The sequence below is a fragment of the Oncorhynchus mykiss genome, chromosome 1 (assembly GCF_057628025.1).
Source record: "Oncorhynchus mykiss isolate SJ-2025 chromosome 1, ASM5762802v1, whole genome shotgun sequence".
NCBI classification, from domain to species: domain Eukaryota; kingdom Metazoa; phylum Chordata; class Actinopteri; order Salmoniformes; family Salmonidae; genus Oncorhynchus; species Oncorhynchus mykiss.
Genome location: NC_143022.1, coordinates 54,441,215 through 54,457,925, shown reverse-complemented (window position 1 = coordinate 54,457,925; position 16,711 = coordinate 54,441,215). Strand labels below are relative to the sequence as shown.

At 43.6% G+C, this 16,711-nt stretch overlaps 1 long non-coding RNA gene across 1 annotated transcript in view; it reads right to left on the bottom strand.

The window, feature by feature from the left end:
• Positions 1 to 2,165: 2,165 nt before the first annotated feature.
• The window catches only part of LOC149985565 (uncharacterized), a 191,236-nt gene continuing 176,690 nt past the window's right edge, over positions 2,166 to 16,711 (bottom strand). Inside the window, exon 3 of the long non-coding RNA XR_016495871.1 lies at positions 2,166 to 2,199. This is a non-coding gene — a long non-coding RNA (uncharacterized LOC149985565). The remainder of the gene's footprint in view (positions 2,200 to 16,711) is intronic.

Below are 16,711 nucleotides of genomic sequence, written 5' to 3'. Positions count from 1 at the left end.
GATGATGTCCGCGACGGGGCTGGTTTTCTTATTGTAATCCGTGATTGACTGTAGACTGTAAATATGATATTGAGATAAAAACGGCTGCATTGGACTTTTCAAGCGGGCTCCTATCCATCTACTGTATCCTCTTATTCCCATATAGACGGTGTAGCGCTGTCCCCCGGTACACACATTCACTTGGTTATTATCCACATTCACACTCACACTTTCTCCCTCTCTCTTTCTCCTCTCGTGTGTGTGTGTATATATATATATATATATACACACACACACACACACACACACAATTGCGCTGACACACTTCTTTAGGGATTAGGCCAGTCCACTGATTACATTGACTGACTGACTGCTGTGTGAAAGACTGCCTCCCTCGATCCCTCTCTGTTTCCCTCCTTCCCTAACCCCTCACAGTACTGCCTCTGCACCTAACAGCACTCTCTCTGTGGTGGCTCAAATGAGATTTCCTCAAAGAAATCTCTGCATTAAGTCTGCCGTTTTAAAGACGGGCCATCAATCTCATGCTTGTATTAATGCATTCATATGCACGCGCGCACGTTCAGCCACATCGTTTTTTTCAATTGTTTAAGCACAATTTTGATAACAGGGCCCGGTTTGTCAAAGCACTACACACAATTAGCACAACACTTCAGATCATTTGCAAAAATGGAACACTTTTGTCAAAACTATACACGACTTCATAAAAATAATATTTTGTTACCACATGAAACACACACATTTCATATGACTTCAATCTTTTTGAACCAGTTACACACTGCTGTTGCCAACCTAAAACACTTTTAGCAAGTCTAATTGTCAGTGATTAGAGTACTGTAAATGAAGTACACAGAGAAAGTGCAACTATACAAACACTACACAAGACCAATGCTGCAGACTGAGGAAAACATCATTTATTCCTCTCCATATACCCAAATCAGTCAACATGTCAACATGGAGAATCACAACAAAACATGTCAGTTGTCATGCTACTACAGTAGTGTGCATAACACTGTTAGCTCAGCAAACAACAGACAAACGTAAAATACTGTATCCAGTACAGGTTACAATTACAGTAAATAACAACAACAACAAACATAAAAAATCATCTGAAAAAAACGGACAATATTGTACATAAAATACTACAGTAAACATACTATACATTATCTCTTCGCCTAGCTGGATCTGGCCAGAGAATTTCATCAACATCACAAGCAATATCGTCATTAGCAAGACAACGCGGGAAGAACCGTCTTGAATGTCGAATCCATCCTTGCACAGCTGCGGCGTCGACTTGGTCACATGCGTCCTCCATGGCCTGAATGAGGGGTACCTGAGCCTGGGGCTGGAGATCGTAAACCTTCCACCGCCATGCAGAGAACAACTCTAGGGTTTAGAAACAGAGAGTATGGTGGAAGGTATAGTACTGTCAACTGTGGATGGTGTTGAAACCAGTTCTGGACCAAAGCAGAGCGGTGGAATGACACATTGTCCCAGATGACCGTGTAGTGCATCTGGTGCATTTCATTACCTGCTGTGACGATGTGGTGCAATCGATCCAAAAATGCGAGAATGTGAGGTGTGTTGTAAGGGCCCATTTTGGCATGACTGAGGACAACCCCATGCTGTGAAATGGCAGCGCAAAGGGTGATGTTACCCCACGTTGCCCTGGGACATTGATTATAGCCCTGTGGCCAATGATATTTCTGCCTCTCCTTCTTGCTTTTGTGAGGTTGAACCCTGCCTCATCAATATATATGAATACATGCAGGATTTCCTCAGCATCCATCTGCAAAACTCCCTGAAATACAGTGAAAGACTAGATTGTGTAGTTCAGGATAGGTCTAGTATACAGTCAATGTAAAAAAAGGCATGTGTGCAGTATGCAACATCACAGTGCTAAAGTGAACAATTCAAACCTCCACATACTCATGCCGCAGCCGTTTGACCCTCTCTGAACTCCGCTCAAAAGGCACTCGATAAAGTTGTTTCATTTGAACCTGATGTCTTTTCAGGATGCGTGCCAGTGTTGACTGAGTGACCTGATGGACATTTTTGAAAATGGCATGGTCACCGATAATGTTGACTTGTAGTTCTGAGCCTGATAGATAGCATTATTGGCCAAAACCATGTTTATTATCTCTCTCTTGTTCTTGCGTGAATATGGGCCCCCTTCCTCCTTGTCGTTCCCGACCCTCAATCCTATGTAGCGAATAATACATGTAACTTACTGTACAATGTCACAGGAAGGGGTATCACAAGTGCTGATATGGTGCAGACAATAAGATGCTGATTACTGTAACTGTAGACAGATCTTCTTTTACTTGTTTTCCTGTCGAAAAGTCCTTATGACAGATGCCACTGTATATCTGCTAAGATTTGGCTGAACTCTCAGTCCAGCCTCCCTAAGCGTCAATCCGTGGTTCACAACTTGGTCCACAACTTAGTGTTGCACGAATGTCATTTGATAAGTTTGGTCCTCTTCTTCTTTGTGCACGTTCTCCTCCTGCTTCAGGTCTTCCTCGACCTCTGGCTCTGCCTCTGCCTCTTCCTCCTCCTCTGTGTACTCCTCCTCTCACCCTCACTCTTCTTCTGACTCCTTCCATTTTGTTTGAAGGCAGGTGAACCTACCTGCTGCATTTTTATAGTGCTTAAACCTGATAGGTTTATTTAGCAATCATGTGTTTGTGCACCTGATGGCTGTGTTTAACAGATTGGCTCATAGGTGTGGTAATTTGACAGTCGGTGCTTTGGAATTGCAAGGAAGTGACATCATGATATACTTCTGTGTCTGATGTATACAACTGTGTTTAGTGTTTTGCAAATCACTGTGTGTAATGTTTTGCAAATAGTGTGAAGCTGACAATGTGCTTACAGTTGTGCAAATATAGCCTTATGTTTTGTTCCTTGAGTGTAAGGTTTTGCTAATTGTGGGAAAAGTTCAATTTTAGTGTTTAAGCAACCGTAAAAAACTGTAAAACTTCTCTAGGCAGCATTTGGAATTTTGGATGAAAAGCATGCCCAAATTAAACTGCCATCTACTCAGGCCCAGAAGATAGGATATGCATATAATTAGTAGATTTGGATAGAAAACACTCTAAAGTTTCCAAAACTGTTAAAATAATGTCTGTGAGTATAACAGAACTGATTTGGCAGGCGAAAACCTGAGAAAAATCCATTCAGGAAGTAGGATTTTCTTTTAGTTGTAGTTTTCTATTCAATGCCATTACAGTATCCATTGACTTAGGACTCGAATTGCAGTTCCTTTGCCTTCCCCTAGATGTCAACAGTCTTTAGAAATTGTTTCAGGCTTGTATTCTGAAAAATGAGGGAGTAAGAGCAGTCTGAATGAGTGGACCCTGCCGTGTCAGAGCTTTTTCCATGCGCGCAACCGAGAGAGTGCCTTTCTTTTTTGTGTGTGTGTGTGTGTCTGTTTTTTATTTTAACCCTTTTTCTCCCCAATTTCGTGGTATCCAATTGTTTTAGTAGCTACTATCTTGTCTCATCGCTACAACTCCCGTACGGGCTCGGGAGAGACGAAGGTTGAAAGTCATGGGTCCTCCGATACACAGCCCAACCAAGCCGCACTGCTTCTTAACACAGCGCGCATCCAACCCGGAAGCCAGCCGCACCAATGTGTCGGAGGAAACACCGTGCACCTGGCAACCTTGGTTAGCGTGCACTGCGCCCAGCCCGCCACAGGAGTCGCTGGTGCGCGATGAGACAAGGACATCCCTACCGGCCAAGCCCTCCCTAACCCGGACGACGCTCGGCCAATTGTGCGTCGCCCTACGGACCTCCCGGTCGCTGAGAGAGTGCGTTTCTTGTTTACCTTTTCTATTGACGACGTTATTGTCCGGTTGAAATATGATCTATTATTTAGGCTAAAAACAACCTGAGGATTTAATATAAACATCGTTTGACATGTTTCTATGAACTTTACGGATACAATTTGGATTTTTTTGTCTGCCTGTTGTGACTGTGTTTGAGCCTGTGGATTACTGAAGAAAACGTGTGAACAACTGGAGGTTTTCGGATATAAAGAGAGACTTTATCGAACAAAAGGAACATTTATTGAATAAATGAATGTCTTCTGAGTGCAACCATATGAAGATCATCAAAGGTAAGTGATTAATTTTATCTCTATTTCTGACGTGTAACTCTTCTACTTGGCTGGTTACTGTTTGTAATGATTTGTCTGCTGGGCTATGTTCTCAAATAATTGTAAGGTATGCTTTCGCCGTAAAGCATTTTTGAAATCTGACACAGTGGTTGGATTCACAAGAAGTTCATCTTTAAACCTATGTAAAATAGTTGTATCTTTTCTGAATTTTTATAATGAGTATTTCTGTATTTGAATTTGGCGCTCTGCAATCTCACTGGATGTTGGCCAGGTGGCGTCCCACATACCCTAGAGGTTAAGCCTATACTTCCACTGGTCTCACCTGGGAAATTATCTATATATATTGCTGTGGTAAATCTGTTCGCTTTTCTTATTATGATAGACGGTGAAAATCTACCATTGGAACATGAGGTAGCCAATTGACCTATTCATGACATGGTGGGTAGAGACCAATCAGATATCATAGGGAGAAGCCACGCCCATTTAGTATTTCAACTGCTGCCACACGCTCCAAACTCAGGGGTCTCAGCAGGAGTGCTTTAATATTCAGTGTGTGTTGTGTTGTGTGCATGTGAATGTGAGAGAGAAAAAGAGAAAGGGAAAGAGGAAGAGGGAATCAAGGCATGTGTGAGAGAGAAGGGGGGAAGGTGGTTCTCAATGGCAATAGCGCTCAATTGCTTTTCCTAGCCTGAGGGCATAGTTGGCTCTCTCAATCTTTCTCTCCCATACAGAGTCCCAAAATCCCTCTCCATTCGCCGCCTGGGATGACAACTTGAACCTCATTCGTACCCCTCTGTCCTCTTGGGTCAAAGGTCAAAGAGAAAAACCGGGCTGTGCAATTACATAATGTGGCATGGAGACCTCTGTCCTGACCTGGGCACTCCTAGACTGTGACAGTCATCACACTAACACCATTGTCTGTCTGTCTCCTCCTTATTGGTGACAGGGACTATATGGAATCTGGACAATTAATTCATTGAACGGGCAGATTTATTCACTTGATCGGATGGATGAACATTATTTACTAAGGAAGGTTGTATATCTTCTTGAACAAACACCCTTGACTGGCAAACCTTGTTCGATATACACGTGATTACATAGCTAAGATAATTTTATCTGGACAATTGATGAGTTGAGCGGACAGATGAATGAACTTGATTGCATGGTAAATGTGATTTATATCTGTTTGAGCATAACAACCTGGGTTGAAGAGGAAGACTCACGCTAAACCTCATTCAATATACACGTGACAGCATCGCTGAATATGACAATGAAGGCCGAATGATCAGCTCATTAAAACAGAGCTGCTATTGTGACATACTGGGTAGCATCCATCAGATGGTCCGTGACTTATGTAACCTTTCCCCAATTAAACCTTATTCAGAGGGAAATAATCCTTGTGGGTAAATCAAGGCAGCAGCGCTGAGCTCCAGCTCAGCCAAAAACCCCTTTAGCCCCTTGGCTAGCCAAGCCTTGTCTGAGATGGACGCTCTGATAGGAACTTCTAATGACCAGAGCTGCCTCCCAAATGGCAACCGATTACCTATGTAGCACTACTTTGACCTGGGCCCATAGTGCTCGAGTCAAAAGTAGTGCACTATATCAGGAATAGGGTGCCCTTTGGGATATAGACATGAGCAGCTGACCTGGAGCTGAAGCTGAGAGGAGAGTGAATGCCCTGTTGAACACAAGTACTGGACCAGGCTCTTTGGACCAGAGTGTCCCCTGTGTCCCCCTCTGTTGGGACCGCTCAACTTGGCCCTCACACAAGGCTACCATTGGAGCATAGCCGAGAGAAAGGGAAAGGGAGATGAAGAGGGAGAGAAGGGGATAACTCAGAGGCACACATTTAGATGGAGGAGGAAGTTGTTAATGGGAGCTGACAAACACTGATGCGTGAAATGACTTTTGCTGATCACAACGATAGGTGGCACAACACCCCTTTCCCATTTGAATCACACCCCTTTCCAATTTAAAGCCCCATATGAAAATGGCTTAGTGGAAAAAGGAAGATAAGCCAATAACATTTGGCAGTAACGGTAGCAGAATGAATTGTACTGTAAGTAGGAACTAAACATCCTTTAAATTGTAGCTTCCTTGTTTTAATTCTATCCTTTCGTCATCTTACTGATACTGGAACTTGTATTCCGCAACTTGTTTACACATACACAAATCATTCAGTTTAAATTCCTGGGGTTTTAGCAGTGAAACATGCTCCCCCAGGTGCAGTGTAGAGCCCAATTAGCTTGTAGGAATCTCATTTTAGTCAGGCCATAGCAAAAGGAAAGAAGCAGATTTGTGAATCAGCCATTAAGGCCTGAAGGAGAGAGCACATCACCCAAGGAGGGATTAGCCCTGGGAGGTGTATGAGTACGAAGGCACTCTTTTAGCAGCAGACAGTATACACTGTCAGGAGGCTCTTTAGAGGAGGAAGGGGAGGACCATCTTTCTCAGTGAATTTCATACAAATAAAAATGGTAAAACATTAAAAAAGGTTATTTTAGATAAGTATATTTAGTATAATTTTACCAAATAACTGATTAAAACACACTGTTTTGCAGTGAAGGTCTACAGTACCCTCAACAGCACTCTGCAGAGTAGCACCATGGAGCAGCCGGAGGACAGCTATCTTCCGCCCTCCTCTGTATACATTGACTTCAATAAAAAAAACTAGTAGGCTCATAGTTCTCACCCCCTTCCATTGACATACAGTGTAATTATGACAACTCCCAGAGGACATCCTCCAACCTATCAGAGTTGCAGCATGAACTGATATGTTGTCCACCCAATCAAAGTATCAGATAATTAATCTAGAACTGAAAGCTACAGCTAGATAGCACTGCAGTACATAAAATGTGGTGAGTAGTTGACTCAGAGGGAGAAAGACAATAGTTAACCTGTAACCGCTTTCTTCCCTTGAAGGAGAGGAGGACCAAAATGCAGCGTGGTTAGAGTTCAACATGTTTAATCAAGACCATACATGAGAACACTACAAAATACAAAACAACAAAAGTGAAAACCGAAACAGTCCTATCTGCTACAAAGACAGAAGACAACCACCCACAAACCCCAACACAAAACAAGCTACCTATATATGGTTCCCAATCAGAGACAATGACTAACACCTGCCTCTGATTGAGAACCATATCAGGCCATACATAGAAATGGACAAACTAGACACACAACATAGAATGCCCACCCAGCTCACGTCCTGACCAACACTAAAACAAGGAAAACACAAAAGAAATATGGTCAGAACGTGACATAACCAGTTTTGAACTAAATTAATTTCTTTCAAAATGGAGAAGCAAGAAATGAAACTTTCAGTTTCACTTACTTAGCTAGCAAATGCAGCTAGCTAGTTTAGCCTACTCAAACAATCTGCTTAAACAGAGGGATGCTATGTTAGCAAGCTGGCTAGGATTATCCAACACCACACTGGAACTCTTCCAAGTCAAGGTAAGCTATTGGTTCTACTACTGTATTGCCACCCGGGCCCGCCGGTGTAAGTGCTAAACTGCTTACTGACTGCATGATTGTAGCAGGTTTACTAACATGTTAGTTCTATTAGCTATGTTGACTATGATGTTACTTTAGCTATGGTGACAACGATGTAGGCTGTGTATAGTGGTTATGATATGGTTTAGCTTGGAAAGTTTTTTTTGCCTGGTCACATACAGCTGATGTGTTGTGCATTGAAGTCCACAAGCAAAGGGAAAAGGTGAGAGGAGGAGAGTGCAGAAAGTGCCAGAAATAGTACAACATGGCTGCTATAACAGTGAACCATGTTTACGTGTGATCAGGGGTGTGTTCATTCCACCAATTCTGTTAAAAATGTTTCTTGAACGGAAGCACATGGGAAACTGTTGAGTGTAAAAAAAACAGCAGTTCTTCACACACTCAAACCGGTGCCCCTGGCACCTAGTAGCATACCCTGTTCAATATTTATTTATAAATATTTTGTCTTGCCCATTGTCGTGATTAAACTAATCATGTAACTTTAATTAACTAGGAAGTCGGGGCACCAAGGGAAAATGTTTATAGAGTCTCTATTTCCCAAATTAACTTTAAGATATTTTCATATCTTATCGATCTTCTATTAATGTATAATTACCTCATCAATCTCATTCCTGAATGTTGCAAACCCTTGGATATCTGTATGAACCCTAGCATCATAAATCATGAATCAGCAATATACAAATTGTCTTAATTATATATTTACTAACTAACTAATCAATCACAGAATTACATAAATACACACACAATAGTTATACATTGGTTACAGACATGATACACTGAAAAGTCTCTAGTGGGCTAAGCCAATATGACGGCTTTGTAGACAAAGGAAAGGGGTGGGGCCAGCTCAAGAGCGGGAATCTGAGAGTGGAGCCCCGTACATACACTACACTCATAAATATGCTTATACTTTGAACAAAATAAATCTCAATTTACATATTTACGAGTGTATGGCTTTGTTGTCCCTGTATGGCTTTGTTGTCCCTCGCCGGTCCGCCGGATGTATCATCGCCGATGGAAAGTCTCTGGTTTGTCCACCAGAGATCAAAGTCTTTCGCAGTTGTAGCATACGTCAGAATAACATTCGGTCGTTCGTCCGGTTGTGTTTACCAGACTAAAGTACTTAAACAGCTGCAGACTGAATAATTGTTCTTTAGTTTGTAGATTTCTTAACCATTTCAACGTGGGAATGATCTCCAAGTTCTCTAGTCTTGTCCTTTGGTAGAGTTTCCATCCATGTAGCGAAAGCTTCCATGTTTTCTGGTCTAATGTAAGCTTCGTCAGAAGTGTTTTTTATAATGGAGTAGAAAAGAACACCCCGTTCCATGACACCGATGTAAATGTCTGTGTTCACTTGATTGATTGATTGATGAGAGAGAGAGAGAGAGAGAGAGAGAGAGAGAGAGAGAGAGAGAGAGAGAGAGAGAGAGAGAGAGAGAGAGAGAGAGAGAGAGAGAGAGAGAGAGAGAGAGAGAGAGAGAGAGAGAGAGAGAGAGAGAGAGAGAGAGAGAGAGAGAGAGAGAGAGAGAGAGAGAGAGAGAGAGAGAGAGAGAGAGAGAGAGAATCCATGATCACGTCATGACACCATTCACCCTCTGAATGTAAATGTCTGTGTTCACGGGATTGATTGATTGAGACACAGAGGAGGACCAACGCTTTCTGTCCTCTGGCTACACCATGGTGCTAACCTACAGAATGTTGTTGAGGCTACTGTAGACATTCATTGCCTTTGGCTCTGGGGGTTATAATTTGTAGGGGTGCTAAGTTGCCGTCCTGAATATTTCAATGACAGTTTTGCCTTTGGCTCTGGGTTTAAATTCTGTCAAATCACCTCCATAAAGAGGGTTTGTACCTTTTCATTCAAAGGAGGACATTTTAACTTGTGGTAAGAGCACTTTATATACAGGCATTGGCCATGGCATAGAGGCAATAGAGTGAGAGTAGCATTAGCTCTAAATCCCTCTGAAGAGAAGCGAACCCTGACCTGTGTCATGCTGAGTTTGACAGGCAGCTTGTGTGGCAGGTTTCTGTGTGCCCAGCTCATTTGCCGCAGTTTGGCCCCTAAGTAGATCATTGTTTCTAACTTTAACCCCGCTATCCAAATGACTCTCGTGGCCTGAAGAGATGCTTAATGTGAGAGCATGGCAACGGTCCAAGTATATACTGTAAGCTTTCCAAGTATGGATCTCAGATGAAGAGTGCCCCCAAAGACCTTAAGCAGCGCTTCGGTGTGGCAATGGCATCAGCTGGGAAAGAAAAGTGGACTGAGAGTGTTTGTGTGTGCATGTGTGTCTGTGTGTATGCCCCCAAAAGACAGCAAGCAGCGCTGCAGAGCCTACGATCGCAGTTGGTGTCAGAAGAAGTCTGCCAACTGGTTTCTATTAGTGTGGGGCCCGGCTCCATCTCCCTCATGGAGGCTTATTTGTCTCTGACAGCTGTAGAGAGATAGAGAGAGATGACGGATCTATGCAAATGAGACTCTGAATGATGTATTATGCCAAAAGTTCCACAGTGGACAAAACCAGTCTTTGGAACCCAGTCTTCCGTCCAAATCCAATAGCACCATGGAGCCTCTTCATAGTCGTCAGACTGTGGACGCATCCCAAATGGCACCCTATCCCTTTTTCAAACGTTTTACCATATGTTTTTATCCAGATTGACATCGTGAGCGCATACATTTTCTTACCGGTCTGCAGTGGGAATCAAACCAACATCGATGGCATTGTAAGCGCCATGCTCGACCAACTGATCTTCACAGGAGGCGTGGACAGTTCCTTTCATAGTGAACTACTCATAGAGCTCTGGTCAAAAGTAGTGCACTATGTATGGAATAGGGTGTCCCTTGTCACAGAATGCGCTTCAAGGCGTCGCCTCTCTTCTCCATTGGCTATTAAATGCCCCTAACAGGTGCAGAGTCGTTGAGACAAGTCGTATCATTCTACTCCCGGGTTTGGTGGGAGAATGTGTGTGCTTGCTTGCCACACTGGTTATGAGTGGAAGGCATTGTGCTCATTGAGAACTGACAAATGGCCCCTGGCTATCAAGGAAAAGAAGCCGCCACAGCTACTAGGTCCTGGACCGTAAAATGGAGTCACTCCCAGTGGTGTAAGTGGTAAGAAGGTACAGAGCTGTTTTGTTCCAGCTGGGGTCGGCCAAACGTTATCTATTGCTGTTGGCTGCAGCATTATCTCCTCCCACTAATTATCCGTTTGCAGGAAATCCAGCGCACACACACACACACACACATCAAACACGCACACACACACACTTCTTCTGTGATTAATTTCAGGAACTGCCAGACCAGACAACGGCCCCTCTGGCGCTGAATGACGTGGCCTTGCCAACACAGCACTTCCTCTAGGTTTTTTTTTGTGGAAGGGGACGGTGAGATGGCGATGGCTTTTTGTTCTCTCTGTGTTCTTTTTTTGGTCTTGAATGCCGACTAGACCGGGCGCAAGCGTGCGTCCGCGTGCGCCTTCGCGTGCATGTTGATTTTGTCCACCCGCACCAGACGCGATCAGAACACGCAGGTTGAAATATCAAAACGAATTCTGAACCAACCATATTCATTTGAGGATAGGTCCAAATGCATTAAACATTCATGGAAATTTAGCTAGCTTGCTGTTGCTAGCTAATTTGTCCTGGGATATAAACAAGGTCCTCTACTCTGACAATTAATCCACAAATAAAAGGATAAACCTAGTTAGTATCTAGTAATCGCTCCTCCTTCAGTCTTCTTCTTTGGACTTTATATGGCGGTTAGCAACCAACTTTAAGGTGCTTTACCACCACCAACTGGACTGGAGTGTGGACCTCAGTTCATCTTTCAATCACCCACGTGCGTGCGTATATGCTCCTAAAAACCAATGAGGAAATGGGAGAGGTGGAACATGCAGCGCGTCACGCAACGCAAGTGGTTTAAGTCAGCATGTAAGTCACCAAGATGAGATGAGAGCTCGCCATTTGTATGGCAGACCTGGGTTCAAATACTGTTTGAAATCATTTTAAATACTTTACATTTGCTTTATTGAGCTTGCATGACGCAATGAACCAATAGAAATGTCCCAAAACAACCAACCCTGTCGACCTGGCACTCTAGCCTGGGAAAAAAAAATTGCTCAAAGTTGGCTGTAGGCCACGTGACATTTTTTATACCAGGTCTGGGTCTACCAAGTTTTTATTTGACCTTTATTTAACTAGGCAAGACAGTTAAGCACAAATTCTAATTTACAATGACTGACCTCCCCAGCCAACCCCTATGGGACTCCCAATCACAGCCAGTTGTGATACAGCTTGGAATCAAACCAGTGTCTGTAGTGACACCTCTAGAATTGAGATGCAGTGCCTTAGACTGCTGCGCCACTCGGGAGTACATGATTCCATGTGTGTTATTTCATAGTTTTGATGTCTTCACTATTATTCTACAATGTAGAAAATAGTAAAAATAAAGAAAAACCCTTGAATAAGTAGGTGCGTCCAAACTTTTGACTGGTACTGCATGTGGACACCCCTTCAAATTAGTGGATTAGTCTATTTCAGCCACACCCATTGCTGACAGGTGTATAAAATCGAGCACACAGCCATTCAATATCAATAGTCAAACAGTGGCAGTAGAATTGCCTTACTGAAGAGCTCAGTGACTTTCAACGTGGCACCATCATAGGATGCCACCTTTCCAACAAGTCAGTTCATCGAATTTCTGCCCTGCTAGATCTGCCCCGGTCAACTGTACGCGTTTTTATTGTGACATAGAAACATCTAGGAGCAACAATGGCTCAGCTGCGAAGTGGTAGGACACACAAGCTCACAGAACGGGACCGGTGAGTGCTGAAGTGCGTAAACATTGTATGTCCTCGGTTGCAACACTCACTACCGAGTTCCAAACTGCCTCTGGAAGCAACGTCAGCACAAGAACTGTTCAGCGGGAGCTTTATGAAATGGCTTTCCATGGCCGAGCAGCTGCACACAAGCCAAAGATCACCATGCGCAATGCCAAGCATTGGCTGGAGTGGTATAAAGCTCGCCGCCATTGGACTCTGGAGCAGTGGAAATGCGTTCTGTGGAGTGATGAATCACGCTTCACCATCTGGCAGTATGACGGATAAATCTGGGTTTGGCGGATGCCAGAAGACCAAAGCATAGTGCCAATTGTAAAGTTCGGTGGAGGAGGAATTATGGTCTGGGGCTAGTTTTCATGGTTCGGGCTAGATTCAAACTGGAAACCCTACGGTTGCTGGGTCGCCTCTCTAACCGCTAGGCTACGTGCCAACCCATGAGAGATTGTTTTCTCTCCAAACTCGAGAATAGCTCTTTATGAGACGACATGAACTAACATGACCCCGAAACTTCACCTTTGTCAAAATCGAAGACAAGGTTTTTATTAAAAGTTCTATTGTTTTCCATTTTGAACCACTAACCCAAGCAACCATGTTAGCTTATGCTACATATTTGTCCCTTGGTAGTTGAGCTTTTTTCACCTGTCTTGCAAGTCCTCCAATCCCTCAATGTCATTTATACTTTACTTTCCATTTGAGAGGGCTGTGATATTAAGAGCCAAAAATCGCGCTTGGTGTCCGCACTGTCAATGTGCCTCTAATAATTCCGTCCACAGGGCTCTTCACTCTCTCTTTCGCACAGCCGCCAGGGTCCCAATCATACTCCCACATCCAATTCCCCCTTTTTTATTTTCTTCTTTCTTTTTTGGGGGGGAAACCTTGAGGCAATGATATAATTCCTCAGTCCAGCTCCCTGGATGATTAACAGACCTGGCTTGGTGGTTGGTAGGCTAGGATGCAGCCCTCCCTGATATTCTCCATCATGGCATGCTCTCTGACATTGTTATCCTATATGGGTACTTGAGTGGTATGGAGAGATATAGGTCTAGGGATTGGCAATGGGGACAGAGCGGGAGAAGGCCCCCCTACCCCTGACTTTCCCTTCCGCACTCACACACATAATTGCATACATACACGCACACTGCACACCCAGGTGTATCACACATATACACAGAGAAATGCATTCACACCCACAGGTGTCTATCTCTCACACACACACACACACACACACAGCAAAACATATACATTTACAGACACGCAAAGAGACACACACATACACACCACCCACTCCTCCGAGAGTCCCTAGACACCCCGGGTCCTAGAGCTCCCACCCCCCAGCCTGGCTGCCCTAATGAGGACTGTCCCTCAGTGTTTGATCCTGTAGCCAGCAACCCCTCCAGCCCCCCTCGGGTCCCCCAGCCTCATGCCTATTCAACACCCACCTCCCCCCCTTCAGCCTTCTACCCTACTTACTCCCCCATTGCCCTGGGTAGTCTATGGATCTTCACCAAATTGCTCCTGGGTGGCTTCTTGATTATCAAAGCCAGTCAGACACAATGAATAGGCAAGGGGGAAAAGCAACTACAGCGTAGCTGGAGGTGGAGCTGAATCCTAGAAGCTGTACCACAACTACAGTAGCGATCTGTTCCATTTTGTTCATTTTGGCAGACGTTCTTGTATCATTTTAAGTTTTGATCTTTTGCCTTTCTTGCTTTCCAAACAAACAAAACAAATGGACATTTAATTACATCAATTTCGAATAAATGCTAAATGCCCGCTGGTCACTGCAACATAACTGTAGCCATAACATCTCTCTGCCTCTACCACTCTCTCTCTCTCAATTCAAGTCAAGGGCTTTATTGGCATGGAGCAAACATATGTTTATACTGCCAAAGCAAGTGAAGTAGATAATAAGCAAAAGTGAAATAAACAATAACAATTAACAGTACACATTACACTCACAGAAGTTCCAAAAGAATATAGACAAATGTCATATTATGTATATTTACAGTGTTGTAACGATGTGCAAATAGTGAATGTACAGAAGGGAAAATAAATAAACATACATATGGGTTGTATCTGCAATGGTGTTTGTTCTTCACTGGTTGCCCTTTTCTTGTGGCAACAGGTCACACATCTTGCTGCTGTGATGGCACACTGTGGTATTCCACCCAGTAGATATGGGAGTTTATCAAAATTGGGTTTGTTTTCTAATTCTTTGTGGATCTGTGTAATCTGAGGGAAATATGTGTCTCTAATATTGTCATTCATTTGGCAGGAGGTTAGGAAGTGCAGCTCAGTTTTTGTGGGCAATGTTCACATAGGCAGACCTGGCTCTCAGGAGACTATGGTGGCCTTTCTCAATAGTAAGGCAATGCTGAGTCTGTACATAGGCAAAGTTTTCTTTAAGTTTGGGTCAGGTATTCTGCCACTGTGTACTCTCTGTTTAGGGCCAAGTAGCATTCTAGTTTGCTCTGTTTTTTTTGTTAATTATCTTTTTGTTTTCTCATGATTTGGTTAGGTCTAATTGTGTTGCTGTTATGGGGCTCTGTGGGGTCTGTTTGTGTTTGTGAACAGAGCCCCAGGACCAGCTTGCTTAGGGGACTCTTCTCCAGGTTCATCTCTCTGTAGGTGATGGCTTTGTTATGGAAAGTTTGGGAATCGCTTTGTTTTAGATGGTTTTTCTTTTCTGGATTTGGATAATTAGTGGGAATCGCCCTAATTCTGCTTTGCTTGCATTATTTCGTGTTTTACGTTGTACACAGAGGATATTTTTTGCAGAATTCTGCATGCAGTCTCAATTGGGTATTTATCACATTTTGTGAATTCTTGGTTGGTGAGCAGACCACAGACCTCACAACCATAAAGGGCAATGGGTTCTATAACTATTTCAAGTATTTTTAGCCAGATCCTAATTGGTATGTCAAATTTGATGTTCTCTCTCTCTCTCGCTCTCTCATTCTCTCGTCCCTCAAATCAAATCAAATGTATTTATATAGCCCTTCTTACATCAGCTGAAATCTCAAAGTGCTGTACAGAAACCCAGCCTAAAACCCGAAACAGCAAGCAATGCAGGTGTAGAAGCACGGTGGCTAGGAAAAACTCCCTAGAAAGGCCAAAACCTAGGAGGAAACCTAGAGAGGAACCAGGCTATGAGGGGTGGCCAGTCCGCTTCTGGCTGTGCCGGGTGGAGATTATAACAGAACATGGCCAAGATGTTCAAATGTTCACAAATGACCCTCCCCTTGTTTCTTCCTCCTCATCAACAACCCCACAGCGTTAGCTATCCATGAATGTAAGTGCCTGTGGCCCAACACGTCTGTGCAGTGTGTGGTATCCCTGGGTACGGGTCGCGTGGAGATGGCCGGCAAGAACAACACCACCTACACCAGCCTCAAGACCAAGCTCCCCAATGTCATCACCTCTGCCACAGACACAGAGGGTAACTTGACATCTGTCTGGGCCGTTGTACTTTTTGGTCCAGTTTCCTAGACACAGATTAAATCAAATCAAATCAAATCAAATCAAATTTTATTTGTCACATACACATGGTTAGCAGATGTTAATGCGAGTGTAGCGAAATGCTTGTGCGAAATGCACAAGCCTAGTCTAGTCCTGAACTAAAAAGCATGTTAGATTTCTAAAAGCAGCCTATGTTTGGACACATCATGTCAAAATTAGACTGTTTCTCAAACGTCAAATTTCGAAGTTGTTCCAAAGTGTTTAAGGTCAAGTTTACGCATTAACTCGGCATTTTAAGGTTAGGGGTTAGGTTTAGGCATTAACTACGAATTCTTCAGGTTAGGCATTAACTCGGAATAGATGAGGCAAGGGTTAAGGATAAGCTTAAAACAAACATGCAACCTTTCCAACCAGATGCTTATGCCCATCCGCCATCCCCGTCCACAATGCCATAGCAAAACCGCAAACCCACAAAAACGCTCACTGTTGCCCCTAGTGGCCGTTTCCCACGTCATCTCCCGACGCCCTCAGACATGGATGGACGTTGAATACTGACATTTTGACATCGCCTCAGTAATACACCCCCAGTGTAACTATGGTCTAATGATCACTTTGATTCTCACCACATTTGCTCCGGGATGGAATGAAGTCGGCGATTTAGAGTGAAACGTGCACACACACACACAGCCCCCGGATGTCTTCGGATCTACTTGGCAGTCGCTGTAAACCAACCGGCTGCACGACACAGAAAGACAAACACTCAAAACCTTCCTTGTCT